This window comes from Plectropomus leopardus, chromosome 3, assembly GCF_026936395.1.
Source record: "Plectropomus leopardus strain MGB_pleo_1.0 chromosome 3, ASM2693639v1, whole genome shotgun sequence".
NCBI lineage: Eukaryota > Metazoa > Chordata > Actinopteri > Perciformes > Serranidae > Plectropomus > Plectropomus leopardus.
Window position 1 is genome coordinate 23,257,784 of NC_142178.1, and position 21,005 is coordinate 23,278,788.

Here is a 21,005-nt window from a genome sequence, read left to right on the forward strand (position 1 = left end):
AGTCAACTGGCAGTATATAAGGTATTGATCATTGAGATGCTCACCAACACTCACAAGTGGTTATACATAATTTAACTCTATCAATTGATGACACATAAATGCCTCAGAGGTAATAATCTGTGATTTAAATGTAAATGAAAGAATAACTCCACAATTAAAATTCCAAACATCAATTTACAATCTTAAATTCACTTTTTATTCAATTCAGGAATTAACATCAGACAAATTTGTTATTTTATGATTTATTTTTCTTACAAAAGTTTTAGCTTTAGTTAACTTTAAGTTTATTTGCACACAAGCCATCTGCATAAAATCCAGATGAATAAAAATAAGAAATGTGTCAGGAGAGGTCAAGAAGCCAGAGGGTTAAGGGACACCCCCTCATCTTGAAAACATCAAACAAGAAGAAAATATGCACACACACACGCACACACACACACACACACACACACACACACACACACACACACACACACACACACACACAAACACATCCAGAAATAATTAAACTTTGTGAATTAAATGTAATGATAATTTCCTATTCCATATCTGGACGCCGCGAAATCTGACAGAATACTGGCTATGTTTTGTTGAAGTTGATTTCTAGTGATTCGTTAATTAAATTGACATTAGTAGTGCTTGTAAACACGTCTGATTTCAGATGATCTGAATGATTATTAGTTTTACTGATTAACCATGTTTTTATTTTCTTGATTAGTCGATTCATTATCTGGTCTGTAAAACATAAGCACACAGCGCAAAATGTAAGACATGAAATGCATCATCCAGCATATTTTCACTGGCTCTAGGGCTATTGCTTATTTTTGTATGCCCACCACCATGGACACAAAGAATATAAAAGATAGAGAGCCCCTCCAGTCCATAAACATTTGCTGCTTTATCTGCATTTACCAATGCTATATTCTGCCACTGTGTCTCATGTGACTGCAAAGACCTCCTCAGACTCCTCCTGAGTGAGCATTTAGGTGATGGTGAAACTTGAGGCTCCTTGCTGAAATGATGGTTCCTCATATAGTCAAACATATAATGCAAACAAAACATTGTTAGAATTACATGATTTAAATGATTGTATCTGCCTATTATAGTCAAGGTTCCATTTTTTCCAAAACAGAAATTGATTCACCTGCTTGATCCTTGCTTTTGCAATTTAGTCTTGTTTTAACAGCAGAGTGTAAATGTAGAATAGCCACTGGCAATCTACACAATTTTATCTGTGCCACACTACCATTAAAAAAACCCTATTCTTTACAGCCTGAGCTCAATTTCCTTGAAGATGAATCACAGCTTTTTTACCTGTGTCTATCCATCTTCCATTCATCCCGCCTCCCTTCGACTCCCATAAATGAAACAGCAACGCAGGAGAAGAAAAAGAAGAAGAACGCTGCGAGTAAACACAACAAAAATATTGGTTTGCTTTCTTTCTGCTCGCTCTACCCCTCTGGATATGTGATCACTAACATCTATTGCATGTATTGAGGGCTGGGCGATGGTTTGGCACGTACATTGTCAAATCACACCTCTGAGTAACTCTCAGCACACTTAGCTCAAGGCCCCTCCAGCTTACATAATCCTCTGATCTGTCTGCTGCTGGAGCAGGGCCAGCTGAGGATTGACAAACACACTGAGCTAGAAATGAGACACGGCATGCTGTCTTATGGGGCAGGGAGAGAGCAGCGTCGACAGCCATTGTGAGCTGTAACCCTGTCTACATGGATGTCTATTCTAAATAAAAATCCCACAGCATCATGAGGTTAAAGATTCACACAAAAAAGCATCAAACTTGTCCTTCCTCATGTCCTTGACTCCTTTAAAAAAATATATATATATATATTTCATTAATCCTTAACACACCTCCCCTTAAGTATTTTTTTCCTTCAACAAAAGAGAACAGGGTGGTCTCCTTTTCACACATCGCCCTTCTCACCTACACATCTTCCTTTTCCATCCTTCCCCCGACCCTCCACCCGTTTGGCTGGTGAGGAGGGAAGCCCACTTGCAGTGCCCCCTTTGGCACTTCTTTTCAACTTCACAGTGTCCTGTGGTTGGGCTTGGATCCACTACAGAAAGCCATCTGCCCACTGTGATCGCTTGCTAAAGTGTCTTAATTAAGCCTCATTGCCTTTGTGTTGTATGCCCCCTTTCAAATGGACCTCCAAAAACCAAGTGAACACTGCAGCGTGAAAGAAATGCTGTGTGAGAGGAAGGGAGGTGAGAGCCTGGACTTAATATTTACAAACTGAGCCATGTGATATATCTCAGTGAGTCATGTCACATAATCTGACAGATATTGTCATTCTATGAAATGGCTGTGCTGTAGGGATTTTGTTTTTGTTCGGCGGCTCACAGGAGAGCGCAGGCAGAAACCGGCCTCACTGATGTGCTATCATTTGCATGTTGAACACACCCATGGCTCCTTGATGTTGACGTGGAACACTGGCTCGGCGATGTGCCACAGCTGCAAGGTCCAGAGTGCCAAAGATACCCGACACGCAGACACACACACACAGACGCACACAGTCATACACTAACACACATACACATACCAAGGGAGCCTCTGTCATCCAGTGTCCTGTTCCATGTCTTCATTTTGGGGCTGCTGATGAGACGTGTTGTGTCGGGGATACTCTCAGGACCTTCAGATCTGTCAGTGGTTGTTCAGCCTTCATCACCTTTTGATCCACAGGAAAAGGACTGTACTGCTGTTGTCGTACTACAACACTCTCGCTTAGCCGATTCTTTCCATTTCTCTTTGCTGATTTCCTTCTAGGCTGCGTTTTGTTTTTCAGTGTATGTTCATGACGTTTATGTCAAGGTGCCTTTCTTACTTCTGCCAAGATGCTTATGGTTTTGATTCAGGTTGTGCGTTTGTCAGCAGGATTACAGAAAAACTACTGTCATTTCATATGAGGTTTCATTTTCATGAAACATGGTGGAAAGGTGTAGCATGGGCTAAGCAAGAACCCATTAAAATTTGGAGCACATCTGAAACACAGAGTTTATACACAAATTCTTTTTCCCTTTTGTTATCATCCCAAGATAAGACATTTGGCCTTGGTGAAGGTCTGTGCTCTGCAACGCTCTACTATTTCTAATATTTATTTAATTTTTTATGCAATAGTTATGTCTACAAGGTAGGGGTGTGCCATATCATATCATTCATGATAATGCCAGTATAATTTTTAATATGATAAAAGTCATATCATAATAATGACAATATTCTAACTTGTTCACATAATAATGACCATTTTCAATGTCAACAACACCCATGGCTGAGAGCAAATTTGTCTTACTGTTGTTCTTTGCTAACTAACAAAATAACAGATGATTCTTGTTTTCTTTCTATACTGAATATCTGAAGGCAAACTGTTACGTTTATGCTGACATAAAGTTATTACTCTTATTTTGTTACAATTGTATGTTCTTGTAAGTAATGATAACATTTCCTTTGCATTTTTCAATATTTTGTCATATCATCAAGAATATCATTGTTGCAAAAATACACAGTACGGTGTGTACAACTGTTTGAAATCCACTGAAAGTTAAAAATCTGACTTCAGAAGACGTTCCAATGGAAATTTCCGAGTGCGAACTTGAAAATTTTGACATCCCATTGCAATAGAGGAGCATTGTCTTGACAACATGTTGTCATTCAACATAATCCAAAATTTTGTCCAATATCAACTGGGGGTGTAACGATCCATTGAACTGGATCCATATATCAATTTACTGATCAATGATGCAGTTTTATTGATACTAAACCTTAATCCATATCACCATCTTTAGGATATGCTTTTATTATGAAAATTTGTAACACCCTTAAATAAACTGCAGGCAGGTGATGGCAAGCAGCCAAGAAAAAGATGTTGAGGAATATGCTATTTACTCGGGAATAAATCGAGGTGCGGAAATATTTTGGATTTCGGAGAAAACGAGGGTCAACGGACACAGCACGCGTCATTTGTAAACAGTGACGTCATGGGATTAACGCGGATGTACCTGCCTGTCGGTCCTCTGACTGTTAGCTTTTGGCAGCAACATTAGCTGCTCTGTTTCAACAAAGTGAGGCTGATAAAACGAGCATTCAGGCGGACATTAAACCGCACTGCCCTGCTCTGAGAAACAATGACTTAAACCAGCGGTGAGTAAGAAAAAAAGTATAAATAATACATGTAAAATGTCAAGCTAAATCCCGCTAGCCGCTAGGCTAATTTATGCGATGTAAAACTGCTTAAGCTAACACTACCTGACTAGCAAAAAAAAACAACTGTTTTGTTTTTGCAACTTAATAGCTCTTGAGCCGAATTTTGTACTTTGGGTAAATGGTCTTGTTGTTAATCCATGTTTTATGGCTGTTGGAAGTATTGCCTTCAGGGCTTTAAGCCAGTTAGCCTGAAGTTTTAGGAAAAGGGTCATGGTTTGGGTTAAAATGAGATTTCTCTCAGAGGGGGCGTTTGACAGAAAGCCCAGCAAGTTAACTTGTAACGTGCTGTTTTCTAAGTGTTTGTGGAGTTAGTATAAAGTAAGCTTTACTGCATTTAACTGGTTACAAATATTAACATTATTTATGTGATATTTTTATCTTTTAATGCCAAAAGGAAAAAAGAAAGGGTGTCTTTTGTTTCTTTAGTAACTGTGTTAAATTATCATATGAGGTTGTGTCATATTGATAGCAGGCCCCTAAATCAAATGGTTCGTGGCAGACCATGTGATATAAATATCATTTAGTTGTTGGGTGATTTACACTGCTAATATCAACATTCTTGTAAGTATGTTTATGATTTTTATTTTTTTAAACCAGGAAATGTATTGGAATCTCTTCCTTGTTTGTATGTTTCAGAAAGCTTTGAGAGTGGCATGCCAGAAATCTTGTATTTGCAGCTAATCAAACCAGAAATATATCGATGTCATGGAAAAGATCTCCATCTCACATTGTCATCATCGTCATCGTTATCAAACGGCTCCGAGTGTCAGCTGCATTGGTGTACTTTGCAAAATAAAATTAGTATGATGTTTGCAGTGAAATTGTCTATTTAAAGAAGGTTTTAAGTGTAAATGTAATTGTATACTGACCAAACAAATGAAAACCTGCAGCTTGAGTAAAGTTTGCACAAATGTATGGCTTGGGACAGTTAAGATATTATGTAAAGTATGCAGGATTTGTTGTAATGGAATAAAATAATATTTCAATTTTGACGTAGAAAAGCTAAAAAAGTCATCTCACTACTAGCACAAAGAATTAATAAAAAATCCAGCAAAAAAGGGGAAAAAGGTTGAAGAAAAAATAAATATATTTCTTCAGAACAGATGTGCTGATATCGTCTTGTTTCTAATGTCTCAAGGCCTGATTGATCTCTCATTTGTCACAGTCACAGACAAAAAATCCAAAAGTACCTCAACTGATCTTTTTTTTTTTTTTTTTTTACTTCCTCCCCCTTTTCTTTTCTTCACAGTGTTTCTTTCTCCATCCATTACAAGTGTGTGACAGGTTCCAGACGGGTTGAGAGGGGAGAACAATGTGTTGTGACCCTCAGTACTGCCCTCCAGCTCAGCGCCTGGTTCCAACTCCCTCTCCCAGCAGGCCGTGGGGGGCCTGGCCGCCGCCCTTCTACCCGCCTCCCTCCACACCCCTCCACCTCCACCAGAATCAATCGCTCTGCGACACCATACAAACGATCCAGTGAAGTCCATGCATCACAGTACAATGCACCACCAACAATGGCCAGCCATGTGGTTCAGGACTGAGAGAGAGGGAGCGAGAACAAGATGGAGAGTTATTACGGGTAAATATGAAATATGAAATGGAAGAGGAAAGTGAAAAGAGAGCGACAGGGAGGCAGAAACAAAACTAGAGAATGAAACACTATGCACATATTAGACCTGAACAGCTTCAGCAGCGTAACTGTTTTTTTTGGGGTTTTTTTAACCAATTACGAATCAGATTTTGATTATTTTCAACAAATTTAACACCAGACCTGTATTTGTGGTCTACATATGTATTTGTACCAAGCATAATCAGTGGCATGGTATTGTTTGTATATTAATCAAATCAGATAAAATAATATATTTTCTTGTTTTTGAGGTCATAGAGAGTTCAAAGCAGTTAGTTAGAGAAAAGTCAACCTCTAAAAACATATTTTTCTGTAAAACGTACCCATGTAGCTCACATTTATTCATATGTTGCATTAGTTAAGACTTTACCTAACATTACTCAGTAATCATTATATTCAAAAGTTATATAGCTCATAGCATTACAATAATTGATAATAGTTTAGTAGTTGTTCACTTGTGGTAAAGTGACAAATTGCATTTTATACTATACGCTTCTACTCTGTCTAATTTCAGAGGGAAATATTGTTTTACTCCACTACATTTATCTGACAGCTGTTTGTCACTGCTTACTTTGCAGGTTCAGATTTACACATTTTACACGAACTACATCCACTCAGCCGCTCAGCAGTATATAAAAAAGTTAAGATCAATGTGACTTTTACCAGCTATGTAATTAAATTGCTGCTTAAATGTTATTAGTAATAGTAATCTTATCCAGTTTAGATTTCGTACATAAACTGCAGTGTAAAAACAACAGTTTCCACCATGAGCCATGGAATACTTAAGTTCTTAAATAGTGAATTTTAGTTTTACACTTTTTTTGTGCAGGTCAAACAAAGAAGATATAATGTGTTCATTTTTTGGCTTTATTGGCAGTGAAGATCCTAGACTCATTGGGACCAAAAACAAACAAAAAAAAAGCCCATGGAGGCCCTGGCAGTTGCGCAGATGGTTACATGTAATGTTGTTTGAAGACAGTTACAGGTTAGTAACTTAGCCTAGCTGGCTGCCCTAACTTACAGTCTCCAGCTGTCATATGGTAGCTCAAAGGGGGTCCCATTAAGCACTCATTTATATTCCCTTAACGCACAAAAATAGATTTTCACATTGCTTCAACGTGCCCTTTAACATTGTCATAGATACATCCACTAGAGAGCAGCATTCTCACATTGACCTCCAATTTTACTTCACTTCTGCAAATTTAAATTTAACTCCTGTCCAGTCTCCTCCCAACTACTCTGTAGTAACTGTTTGTCCCATTCCTGGGTGAAGTAACGTCATATCGATGTTTAAAATGTTCTAACCTTCCCTCCAAATGTGCCACCATTTTAAAATGATGATCGCAATATCCTGTAGTCGTATCTCACTTGACTTTTGGCTACACTGCCCCCGTTATTCCAGTGTTGTTGCTCTCTTTCATCTATAATTGTAGGCTTTCAGAAAACCTGAATAAATACAGATGATATGAATGCAGAATACGGACAGAGGCTCCGTCCCTGTGCATAGGCTGTGTGTATCTAATGCTGAGTAAAATGAAACTTTAACCCAAACACTTGCCTGGTTTGCCTCTCTGGAGGGTGCATCATTATTTATAGGTGCTGTTGGGTGGACTTTGTAATCGCTGGCCTGAACCGGGATAGCTGTTTCTCCCTGTTCCCAGGCTTTGTGCTATGAAAAGCTAACCTGCTGCTGGCTGTAGCTGTATATTTAATGGGCAGGTATGAAACTTAAGTGTGTGTTAAGTGTGTTTCCTAAAATAGCGAACTATTAAATTGCAAAGTTCACTTTCACAGTATAGGTTGATTTTTAATAACTTCCAACATACATATACGACCGTCCTTAGAGCAACACATACTACCATCCTAATGCTTGCAGTTTTAAACATGTCCTTAATATTACAAAATGGTCACTGTTTGGCTATAACACTCTGTGTTTAGGTTAAGACTAGTTGGTTAGATTTAGAAACATCATCATGGTTTGGCTATGAATAAAGTACTTTTGTTGCTAACATAATGTCACACATGTCATGTCACATAAATCACTATCATTGAATGCTACACATACCAGAAAACTAGGTTAGATATTTATTTGAAGAAGTCAACGTTGACTCAGGGGACAAACACTGGTCTCTTTTGAGTGAAAATTCTGTGCTAGTGTGACCAGTCCAACACCCACTGTATAGAGACTTTTTTCATATTAAAACATTACAAGACTTTCTTGCTTTTTTATACTACGTCACCGCACTTCCTCCTCCGCTCCCATGTTAATAATACAGCCACTATAAAGCGCAGCCTTACAAAAATAGAAGTATGGGTTGTTATTAGCTGCTTGCAGCGACGACCAATGTGGCCGTTTCTTCATTGAGAGTGGGCTGTAAATTCAGCTCCAAGCTTGTTCAGACACTCTTATTTCTGTATGTCACCGCTATAATTGTCGCTCTTGCAATTTAACCCACGTGTGGAGCAACTGAAAATTTGTCCGAGCTTTAATTACATCCTGGTGGATTCAGTGAGCATCTGAGGTCTCTGTGGTCAGCCACTGCTATTGTTTACTTCAAGTGTTGTATTACTCTGACTCCCTGAGGTCCCTTGGGATCCCCAGTAGCCTCCCTCAGACACCCCCCCCCCCCACAACCTCACACAAACACACACACATACACATGCGCGCGCACAGCCTACTATAGCAAAATTGTGTTAATTTACCCAGCCAGTAGTATTAACCATATTATATCAAATAACTGCCACAGACAATTGGGCAGCCAGCTCGGTGACTTCATTTTAATTGATTTTCTTACATGCTCTCAGCCGCGGATGATTTGGTTTCCCTCTGACACTATGTTTATTAAAGGCATATTGCATAAAGGAATAAATAGATATTGTTGGTTGGATTTATATGAGCTTTGAGGGAATGTGGAGGTTCGCCTCTTGTTTTAATATAAGCCCGACTTTAAGTGTTTAGTTTGATTAAAGTCAATATGTTTGTTTAACCTCCGGGCCAAAGGGACACCTCCGTGAGTGAGTGTGTGTGTCTGTGTGTGTGTGTGTGTGTGTGTGTGTGTGTGTGTGTAATAGCGTGTGTTTTTGTTGGAGAAAGTGAGGGAAATGGAAAGATGTTTACATTTATGTCAGCCTGTCCATCACGGAGATAATGCTCAGCTACCTGGGTGAGCTGACTTCATTGGAATATGTAACACGGCGACTGAATAGAGCCACTGTTAGTTGGCCAGAAACAGTTTTTATTTTTTGTCTTTTCTTCAAGTGGAATGGCTGCGAGGAGACCCCAGGACCATTTCATCTTGAACATCCTTTACCAGCTGTCTCAGTCTTAAAGGCATGCTGTTCAGCCCACAGAAAATCCCACTAATCATCTTTTTGTGTTTGAGGGCACAATATGCTGAAACAGGCAGGGTGCACACACACACACACACACACACACACACACACACGCACACACACGTAAACACACACACACACACACACACACACACATACATGCACACACACATGCAGACACTGCCAGCCTGCTGCTCTCTTGTCCCCATGCCCTGAGGGGGAGAGAAAGAGGGAGAGGAGGGGGGGTTTCAGTATAATCACTTGTTAGAGGTCTGGCTCCGTCCCCCAACTCAACCTCCTTACTCCTCCTCCAACAGTTCTGTCCATCCACCAATCTGTACAGTATCTCTTTCTCTGTTTACCCCATGACTTCTTCCTGCATGTCTGCTTGTCTTCCTCTTCTGTCTTTAAACGGCTGTTTTCTCTCTGACTTTCTGCAACTTTCCACTTGAAACTCAGTTTGGCAGTAACAGTTGATATATAATCAGAAAAATAAGCTTTAGTAATCATATTTGAAACGGTTTCAGTAATGTGATTGCGTTGTAATACTAAAAATTATTATCAGATTATTATTATTATCGTTATCAGATTTTGATGAAGGACCAATAGGTAAATCCAAATTAGAGAGACTACACCGGTAAGCTGAATTTGTCAGCTTGAACAAGTTTGTAACAATCATCACTTCGGCTTATGGGATTTAAAAAGGATGCAATATGAAGCAAAGAGTTCTAAAGAGGTCAAATTTCTGTATAGCAGTCAGAAAAACAGCATAATTATTTAAAGTAGTAAGAGAAGATGCAGTCACAGGTCAAATCCCAGAATGAAACAGCATATAAAACACAGTTGCTGAAAAGGAATTACAATTCAAGATTTCAACATTCAGTTTATTGTGATTTTTCTCCCATATTTGCATATATAAAAAACAGAATGCTGTTCATCTCAGCCCAGTCATGCAGTAAGAAAAGATAAATATGAAAAAAATGCCCTCAAGCACAAAATGACCACAACTCTTACCACAGAATTTCATGGTAACATACCGGTATAGCAAATCTGAATACTTCACAGTACATGTGAAAAATATCTAAAAGTCGTATACTGTTGGTAGTAGAATAAGTTATAACAGGTTTTGCTAAATGTGAGTTTAAACTGAGATGTGACCCCTGGCTACAAAATGATTACAGTTTCAAGGCAGATTTGGTCTAATAGTTTGCTTGTAAGATCAATTGAACTATTATAAATGCCATCTGTACAATTTGTTTTGTTTTTTCAAAGTAGATTAAGCTGCTACATAAAATAATATAAAATATACAGTGGCTGTGTCATGAAATATTTGCATATGTTGGGTATCTACTGTAAATTGTCCATTTTATCCCATTTTCCATTCGTTTTTTTTCATTGTCTGAATCAACGTTGAACCTAACATTACTTATTTTGAATCTGTAAAATATTACGTCTGTAATGTGACCTGTGCTTATGCTAATGTTTTCTTAAGCTACGTAAATACAGAGTCCCTGTCTTGACATTTTAAATGTCTCTTCACAGTAACACAAACTGGAGAGAGGGATTCTTCTACCTACGATTCTGAGTGGTGAGTATTTTTTATCCTTTTCTGTCAGAATATGTTACTCTTGGTACCTGATCCTATTTAACAGCAGTGTGATGAACTGTCATTATGCAAAAAAATGATCTTCATGAATCTAAAAATTCACCAAAGGGTGGCGACACTATAGGCTACTATGATAAATTGTAGGTTTATCTTTATGGAAATTTGTAATAAACCCACTAATTAACCTTAACTTCTAATATTGTGTAATTGGATTATAAGTTGATGTTACTACAGAATATTCAGAGTGATTTCAATTATTTTAAAAAACAATTGTATCAATTAAGTGCTTTGCTTGTTAAATTATCTAAAATCTTTCACAAAGTTTAATAAGAAAACAAAGTAAGAGAAGGAGCGCTCATTTTATGCAGTGTGCCACTAGCAAACGAGGCCATTTGTGTCAAACTCTTGTGTCTTTGCTGCAGTTTCATACTTACACTGGAAGTCTAAGTCATGTGAACAATAAGTCCTTTGTCTAATTTACCCACTCAATGACTTTATGAGTGAGCAGCTAATGTATCATTTTTCTCATTGACTAATGTCCTGGTTCATTTTGTCCTTTCCGCTTTGCCGTCGCCCGCCGTGCAACACTGATTAATGCCATCACAGCAAATTAGATAGCCAAGGAACAACATGTTTATCATTTCCAAGCATTAAGAATTTCTTGCTTCATTTCCTTCAGTGCATTCAAAGCAGACATCAAGGTGATGTATGTATGCACAGTATAGAGGGGGAAATATTAATTGGAATATAGGCTGAGATGTGGCCTTTCTTCTAAAGGTTGTGAGACAGAGGACAAGAGCCGAGTGTAAGGCACCTCCAGGTAATGATGTCATTCTTTACTGTACACACACAGTGAAAGTGACTTGTGACTAATGCAAAAGCCCTGTTTGAACACCAACGCCAAGGTTTTTATGAAGTCATTTAAAGCTGAGAATTGTACGTTTTTAGACATCGTCACCGTGAACAGCAGCAAAAGGTGACTTAAACGATGCTGAAACAAAGATAGCTGAATATTTACAGACGCTTATAAACTTATCTTATTGTTCTATCCATCCACATGGCACAAGCAAAACTTCTTTTATACAACAATGTTACAATTAGAAAAAGATTTGCCGGTTAAAGCTGTTGTTAAATTTCTGTTTAGTATGTAGAGTTTTTACATAGAGCTATTAGCAGCAGGCCAGCTCTTTTTAACTGAAGAAACACAGTCAACTATTGGGATCTTCTTAGTGTGTCCTCTTCTGTGTAGAGCTGTGGTTTTCAACTTTGTTGTAAGGCAAATGCAAAAAATCACTAGATTATTAATGAGATTGGCATGAGAAACTTGTGACAACTAGACATTTTTTCAATTTAAAGGCAAAAAGGTTTGGAACAACACATTCTCACTCCCAACTTGTCAGATGGCACTGTGGATTTTTGGATGCTCAGTCACATGCATTGTGTCTCTTTAAAGTAAACTTACCACTTGATAAATGCATACAGTCTCTTTTCAAAACAAACTGAGGACAGAGGTTAACAAAAATTCATTTTTAGATTTACCTCCCACAAAAGCATGTGGTTAGGTTTAAAAAAAAACATGTTTGTCATTAACATAATGTTATGTCACCTGACATATGTTACTACTGTAGCATGCTACACAATCTAGCACATGATGTTATGAAAATAACTTGATTAACTTTTGGTATTATACAGGACACAAACAGCAGACCACTGGGTGAAAGTTCAGAGTTTGTTTGACCCATTCTCCTTTCCTCCCTCGCTCACTATGCAGTCCCTTTTTCTCTTTATACTCTGTTACTTGAAGTTTAAAAATATTGCTGCTAACCTATGCATCGTATACCACAGCTAAATGGTGCCTCAGTGCACTGGTATCTGATGCCGAGGGCCACTGACCAAGTGTTGATATTTGGGAGTGAGATCTGATGGAAACACTAGTACCAAACATTGGTAATTTAACCTCATCAGTCTTGGTTTTCTCTAATTTGACGTTTATTGACTGGATACAGATTACATGGTATAGATGAAAACAACGTAAAAAGGACAACAAGGAAAGAAAAAGCACCTTTAAAGTGTCAGAACTATTGCAACGCTTGCACTTTAAAATGTATAAAATATTGATTAGTACAGATTTGAAGTATTTAAATTTGTTCTGTTTTGTAACTGTTGATGAAATGTGACGATGAAATTATCTTGTACACATAATTAATCTTCTGTATTATATTTTGTGCTATTTTCATACAGATAGTATTCCATCACACAGCTCTTTATGACCCATTTCTGTTTTAGCTGTTTATGGGTTTTTTTGTTGTTGTTGTTGTTGTTGTTTTTCCAAAAAAAGCAAATTGTGCAAGAGCACCTTGAAAATCTTGATAGCCCAATGAGTCATGATAGCAGCCTCAGGTATTGACAGAAAGAGAGCAAATGCTCAGATATTCTCATATCATTTTCATCCTCATATCATGCTGAGAACGTAGCCTGGCATTGGTATGTTCTTATCCAATGTTCCCTCTCCCAGGCTGTATATCACATCATAAAGAATACATAAACCCCTTCTCCAAAAAAACTACCCAGTCTCCAAGGCATCAGTGCCGAGTCCTGTTCTCCAACTCTGAAACAGAAAAAGAGCTGAAACAAAGAACTTTCCTTGGAAAGAAAAAGAAGAAAAACACCATCGCTCAAACAAAACAAAAATCGAGAGACAATGCTAATAACTGTAAAATATGAATGGTGACTTGACATATTTACAAATGCGCTGAGAGGCGCCTTACTAAATGTGGTGAAATGGGAAACCAATGGCGTGGAAGAAAGCGGTTGTGGGCCCCCATCTCTTGCCATTAGATGTTCAGTGGAAGCTGTCAACAGAAGGCACATTTGCCTGCCAAGCTCCCTCTCTGACTGAGCTCTCTGCCTGCAGCACGCCCCGAGCTCCTCTTTGACTCAAAGGGTTCATTTCACTTCTTTTAGCCTCATTCGCATGTGGTGCTACACAAAAACCCGGCTTGCTCGCAGTCTGCCTCTTGTGTGTGTGTGCCTGTGTCTGTGTAAACTTGTGTGTCTGTGTGTGTGTTTGGGGGGTGTGTTGCAAATTCCTCTTGTGTTTTTGTGTCTGTGTGTATATGGGTGTGTTTTTGCACAAGTGCACGTGTACGTGCATGTGGATAAATGACAGGGTGGTGCCAGGATTCGCACTGACGGCCAAAAAGCAACAGTGACAGGAACAGGGAGAGAGACCAGAGGACAGAGTCCATCACGACACATTTTCTGGTGCTATTAGCATTAGGCTATCTTTTTTCAACTGAGGAAACTCAGTCAGCTGGTATTCACTGTGATATACGCATAAAAATACATTTCATATTGAGATCATGATAACATGTCCACTCCTCTTCTGTATAGAGCAGGGGTTCCAAACATGAGGCTCTGGACTCCCCAACAGGTCCTAAGATAAATGTGAGGAGTCAGTCGGTGATCTATGTATCTACATACAGTGGCTCAAATTTTGTCTTACAAAGATGCACACGCAATGGGTCTTATTATATCTAACAAATTAACAATCCTATTGGTTAGTTCAGGTTTAGAAAGAGAATCATGGTTGGCTGCCGTCACGTTAAGTACTTAATATTAAATTACACAGCTTACATTTCACAAAGTTAAGTAATGTAGGTTAGGTTTAGAAAACTGTCATTGTTGGGCGTCTTCACGTTACATACCAAACACTAGGGTTGAGTACTGAAACTCAATGGCATGTTGGTACTGGTTACTCTACGGCCGATGCCAAGCAAACTAAATCATAACTTAGATTTCGGAGCCTTATTGTGGTGCTAGATTTGTGAGTAGCGAAACAGAGATCAAGTGCGAGTGTTAAAGATAGAGCAAGCGAGCGTGTGTGTGCCGGGGACAGTGAGGCTGCAGCGAGCAGAGAGTGCGAAGTTAAACTCAGCAGTACAGTGTGTGAACAGTTTGCAATGCAACAACTGCTCCTTAAGACCTGAGCCAAGCTTGCGTGTTATGCTTGTCACCTGCTGGTTAAAGTGAAGGGTGTTAGCACCGAAGTTAACAAGCTAAGTTAAACTCCAAAGCTCCCTTGAGGTTGGCTGTTAAGGTGGACCAGCTTTGTAGTGACAGTCTAAGCCACTCCTAAACAGATACTAGAGAAAAGTCTTGGCTGTTAAGTCTGTCCTGAATTAGGGATTCAATTACAGATCCCAAATGAAAATTATTTTGCTGTAGTCCTGTAACTGTTATTTAATGATTAATTATTGCAGTTGGTTTTGGTTTCATTTATAAGGTAAATTCCTTAATAATACTCTGAATCTATCCATATTTATATATTTAAGTATACTTTATTCTCTTAAGCATGCAGTAAAAATTTCATTTTAAAGTATTGATTCAGTCACTTTTTATGCACCAGTACTGTTTAAAAGTAGCGTTTTAGCACCAGTGTTTGAAAATCTAAATGACACCTTACACTACACAACAGACAAATACATAGGTTAGGTTTAGGAAATAAATATAGTGTCAGCATGCCTTAATATTCTGAAGTTAACTTTGTTTTATACAGACCATGAACACCAGTCTCCTGGGGGTAAGTCCTGTATTTGTCTGTCCCATCCAGTACCCCAAACCTGTCTCCTTACTCAGACGTGACACTGTTTATACTAAATACTTCTTTGCTTTCATCAGCACATTTGTTGTGTAATTGCAGCCTTTTGCAGATTATGTGGCTTATGTATGAATTACTGGCTTGTGATTACGTGGCCTATATGTCACTTCTGATGCATTACATTATTAATGTCGGTATACATGCAGACAGTGCATGAGAACAGCCTGAGATGGTTTTAAAAATATTTTATTTTATTTTCTTATTTAAATGTTCTTTGTAATGATCAAATTTATGCAACATGTCTACGATGAAGACCACAAACTGAAACATGTTGGTCTAATAATAAAGTCATTTTCCAGACTGCAAGTGTTGCCATAGTTTTGAAAATTAAAGCGTGCCATTGTTTTCTTATTGTACTGTTTATGTTGTTTTAGTCCACACCATGCAGTCTGTCTCGAGTCAATGAAAATCATAATCTGAGAAAATTAAAACAGCCTTAAAAACTAATGCACTATACCAGTGTTTCCAAGCCTTTTGGGTTTCTGACCCTTAAAAGAGAAGCAATAACAAGATAATGCTGCTTAGCCAGGGCCTGTCCTGAGGAAGTGCGGTAAAGATGACTTCAGTAGAGGCAAAACATTGTTTCAAAAAGCACCTAATTTACATATAACATATGGCCTATCTCAGTGGTTCTCAACCTGGGGGTCCCAAGCCCCTCAAGGGTTCCCCAAAGCTTCATAAACAGTGGCGAGGCCTTCTTGATTTTAAGCGGTGGAAGAAAACTTATAAAAAAAATAAATACATAAAAATACATTGGGCCTATATCTTGGCATTTTATTCATTTCTGTGAAGAAAACAAAATAAAATTATTCATTTTTTTTTAATTGATGTTTTTTAAGGTATCAACTTCAGATGTCACAGGATAAGTGCACAGTGAAGACCTGAACCCAAGCCAGTCACAGAGGCTTCACCCTCTGCTAAACAGCCCTGCCTGCATTAGAAAAGTGCACAGTTTAAACAACCAAAGAGCTAATGGAACAATGGCCAAGTGTCAGGAGGAAGAAAACACTGGATTTGTTTTTTTAAAATAAAAGAAATCCTTAACCAAAAAAAAAAGGAAACCATTCCTGAGGTAACATTTACAGGAAATAATTTGTTCAAAATGTATCCAGATCGCTCATTTTGCACAAACTTGCAGCAGTAGTTGTGTTCATTATTTGGGTTAATTGTACAGTATCAGTTATTCTACACTGTTATTGTAATGTATTGAATATAATGTGAAATATCCATAAAATGTTCATTAAGTCAGGGGTCATCAGTTTACTTAATGATGGAAAAGGGGTCCCGTAAAGAAAAAGGTTAGAAACTGGCCAATCTGACTGTAATAACAAGTAACTTAAAAATCCATGGATGGTGCAAACAGTACTTTGGCGAGTACTTTCTCATGTTATTCATTATGCTTGCAATCTTATATTCAAGCAAAATGTGGTATTTGCCTCCCAGAATATTTCACCCAAAAATATGCAGAAGATGCAGAGCAGTTTAGTAAAAAGATCTTTAAAAATGAATATGTTCACAGGCATTCAAAAGTTGTTTCTTGCCTCAAGAAGCTGCTCGTCAATACAGTTTACAGTAGTACTAAGTAAATACGAAAACTAAACTACAGTGTCTGAGCTGCAGATGGTATCATTTTCAATCCCATATTCATGAAGGTTCTTGTATCATTGAACTTTGTACCCGTTGTCACACATTTTTTTAATAATCAGATTTTGCTGGATACATTACCAGATTTCTTAAAGAAAGAATTCAAATTAATGAGCCCTGATCACTGGCACACAAGCAACATTTTTTCCACAAGTGTATGACTTCATAACACTGTGGCTGTCCTCTGGCCAGTCTTTTCGGCTAGCAGCCCAAGGGTCGGACCAGTGGAGTGGAAGTTGAAGAGGGCTGTTTGAACGTAATAGGTTTTGACTGGCATGTGTTACGCGCTTCACTGCACCATTGATTGAGCGCTTGTTTGCTAAATCACTGCAGGTTTCCCCTGTCTGGTAGGCCTGTGACACGTGTGGTGTGTGGTCACTTCAGCTCGGAGAGAGAGAGGAAGGAGCAGGTGCAACCTTAGTGACCAAAAGAGGATGCAAGTTAAAAAAAAAAAAAACGACAGTAGAAATAGAGTAACAATATTAGATGCAGAAAAACAGGTGATTCAACAGTTTCACTCCTCTTGTGATGAAACTCACAAAAAACAGGAACCAATCCCTAAATTCATTCACAAATCTTTGCACTTTGGTCTTTTTCTCCATGGACACTCAGCATAACACCCGTCCTCCTCCTCCTCCCTTCTATTTCACTCCCTCTCTGCCACCACCCCCCTTGTTTCAGACATGCTTTTTACAGCTTGGAGGATGTGGCAGTGGAGGGAGGTTAGTGTCATGGGTCAATGTCACTCAGCCAAACGTCTATTCAACGTATTTAGATCACTAAGATGAGACCTCCCAGAGCCTGACTTTTGCTTTCCTACGTTTTTTCTTCTGCTCTCATCATTGCCATTTTCAAAAATTAGTAACAGACACTTTTATTAATATAATAATTTGAGGGAAATATGTAGTTAACCACCCTCAAAAATGTCTTTGCCCCCAGTAAAACATAATTTTACAAACTGCATTCCTAATCCTCATAAAACAATTCTGTCCTCTGTCGTCCTGCACTCAGACATTTTCAGTAATGCAAAAGTGATGTTAATTAATGTCTGTAAAGGTTCACTGAGTGCTTAAGGCTCAAGGGTGGACATCGGGACTGGGCCAGGTCCTCAGAAGGACACTACTCTCTGAGTGGTGACCCTCTGAGTGCCTGAAAGTAACAGTGGACCTACTGCTCCTTCAGACCTCCTCTTGTCTCACAGAGACCAAAAATAATTCAAGAGTGCTGCACTGAGATGGTCTCAGTGAATTTATAAAGTAAAAAAAAAATCAAAATCTTGCAGCTATAACTTCTGTTTGTATATTGATATATTATTTACATGTAAACAAAACTTCCAGGCTTATATCGAGAACAGACTTTAGGGTTTATTTCTGCTTTATTCACATTCTGACTTATCTATTCGTGTAGCTCTTGTAATGTATTTACCAATGAATGACGATTGCCTGAACACAATTTTCTTGAAATATGAAGTGGCTACATGATATTAATCAAATTTGTAAGTTAGAGAGGACTTTTTAAATGCACCCTTAAAGAGGTGATTGCCCCAAATGGACTGATGGAAAGTGAAGGCCACAAAGGAACAGTGTCTTTTGTTTGGCTCCTCAATAATGTAGCTGTTGTGGGTTTTTGTTAAATAAATGAATTTGCCATAAAATTTGGTGCACAAATTATGTCCCTCAGGATTAATTGTTATCACCTTGGTGATCCTGTGACTCTAATTGTAGCACACGGTAAGATCAAAACATTTTTCGTCTTTGTATTTAATTTTTATATAGCCAATTTTAGCATGCCACCACACTAAGAAAGTGTACGTGTTAAACCACATTGTCACTGTGAGCATGTTGTCATGTTAGTATTAAGCTCTAAGCACTGCTGTGCGTACATAAAGCATCACAGAGCTGCTAGCATGGCTGTGTCCAAACTTTTTTGAATGGGGGCCCGATAAGATAACAGGAAAATACCTGGGGGAAGCTGCTTCTGGCATCATATGTTTTTTAATCACATACAAATGAGACAACTACATCTATTTTATCTTTTAGTGAAAAAGTATTAGTAGTTCAACTTTTCACTGTTCCTGATAGCAGCGACCCACACTCTTGACTATATGTTTCTTTGCTGTGGCCATGTCTGCTACCTAGCAGAAAATATCTGGTGTTAGGCAACCATTGGTTTGCTTGTTTACCATCCTTTTATAACACATTAGTTCCACCTGCATAGTTTCCACTTGACACGTCTGCAAACTGTATGATTGTCCTGCAGTCGTGAGGTGAATGGAAAAAAATGAAAAGTGTTTTACTTGATTAACCAACATTGTTTTATTCATATAATATATTTTGAAAAACAAACAGAGGGCCATTTAAAGTCAGTCTGCAGGCCACAATTGGGCCCCGGGCCAGACTTTGAAGGTGACTGCTGCAGACTCAATTGACAGGTCAATTTCAGGAGTTTTCTAGGACTGAAAATACAGGAGTTTGAATCAACACCTACATATGTTAAAGTCTATATTAGAATCAAGTAAAGATGTGAAATAAATCTGTTAAATGTTGAAAATTCTGTACTGCTCCGTGAAAGCTATGAAATAAACAAGCTCATTGTTTTAAATCATTCACCTCCATTTCCCCTTTTTAATTTCAGATTGGTTGTTGAAAGTACCACAGCAGGCCTACCCACCGCCTGGAGTCCTCCCCTCTGCCTTGGGAAGGCTCGGCGAGTAAACAGTGTCTTTGCTGATTACAACGCCTCTCTCTCTCTGCAGCCCAAGGTAAGCTAAAACACTTTGATCTGCTATTGATTGTCTCCCTCCTCCTCCTCATGCCTCCGCCCTTTTTCCTCGCTACTGTTAAAACATAGGTGAGTCAGCCAGCGGCCCGAGGCGCTGAAGCACAAACCAACGGCACGCTGCTGTGTTTCTATTGCTGACCACCAAGGTTAATTGATGGCCTCTCTGTGGTGTAAAAATTATAATTATGTTTAAGGAAAACTGGGGAGCTGTTTACAGAGGAGAATACAAATTCAGATTTAGATACAGAAGTACCTCAGAATGATACCATCACTGGCTCCAGCAGTGCCATTGGATGGTATTTTTTGGTATTAGATTATGTGTGGACAGGCTGAGGGCAAAATTTTTAAAACATTACATGAAAAACATCTTGTCTAAATCAAAATTATTGAGTCATGTTACTCAAGAGCCATTGCGTGTGAGCTTTCAGAAGTACATTTTTTTTGTTTTTAAAACAATATTAAGCAAGTAACAGTAATGGTGGTTACTTGGCACCCTTTAAAAGCACACATGCATAAAACAAACAGTAGAATTATTCAACAGGCCAAGTCAAAACAATAACAATAGTTTAATAATTGTTTTAATAATGTTTTAATAATTTAAAAAAAGTCTACTGGACTGTTGTGGAGTCGGAAAAGTTTTCCAAACCTTCCAAATGGGTTCTTTAGTTTGAATATCAGCAGGGAATCCTTGGTTGTTATTCCTGCAGAGATACCATGCTACCTTCAGACTGATGCTAAAGGCAAAGGCTCAATAAGGGCCTGTGTCCACATAGCACTTTTTTTCTCAGTGCCGGTGTCATTTTTCAATTGCGACTCCCTAAAGAAAGCGCTGCACCGAGCTTTTCAGAGTGTTTTTTTTGTACGGCTAATCCGAGCGCTTCGAGTTGAAAATCTGAACTTTTCAAAAAGGGACTGGTGACATCACTGTTGCTTCTTCAGCTACTGCTGTTATTTTATCCCTGCTTGCTTTTTAAGCTTGTTGCTAACTGTGTTTTCAGCCCTCTTGTTAACATGATGTTATGTTAGCTATCTAGCTGATGTTAGTGTCAAAGTATTGTTGTCGTTGAAACATACTCATGCGGAGCGCGTCATTTAAAAAAGCACTGGAGTTGTTTTTTATGAAGCTCTGGGA

At 38.5% G+C, this 21,005-nt stretch overlaps 1 long non-coding RNA gene across 1 annotated transcript in view; it reads left to right on the forward strand.

Annotated features, from left to right (window-relative positions):
- The first annotated feature begins 4,024 nt into the window (after nucleotides 1-4,024).
- Nucleotides 4,025-21,005, forward strand: part of LOC148189992 (uncharacterized) — a 102,897-nt gene continuing 85,916 nt past the window's right edge. Inside the window, exons 1-4 of the long non-coding RNA XR_015776267.1 lie at nucleotides 4,025-4,159; nucleotides 5,472-5,801; nucleotides 10,725-10,770; nucleotides 19,727-19,853. This is a non-coding gene — a long non-coding RNA (uncharacterized LOC148189992). The remainder of the gene's footprint in view (nucleotides 4,160-5,471; nucleotides 5,802-10,724; nucleotides 10,771-19,726; nucleotides 19,854-21,005) is intronic.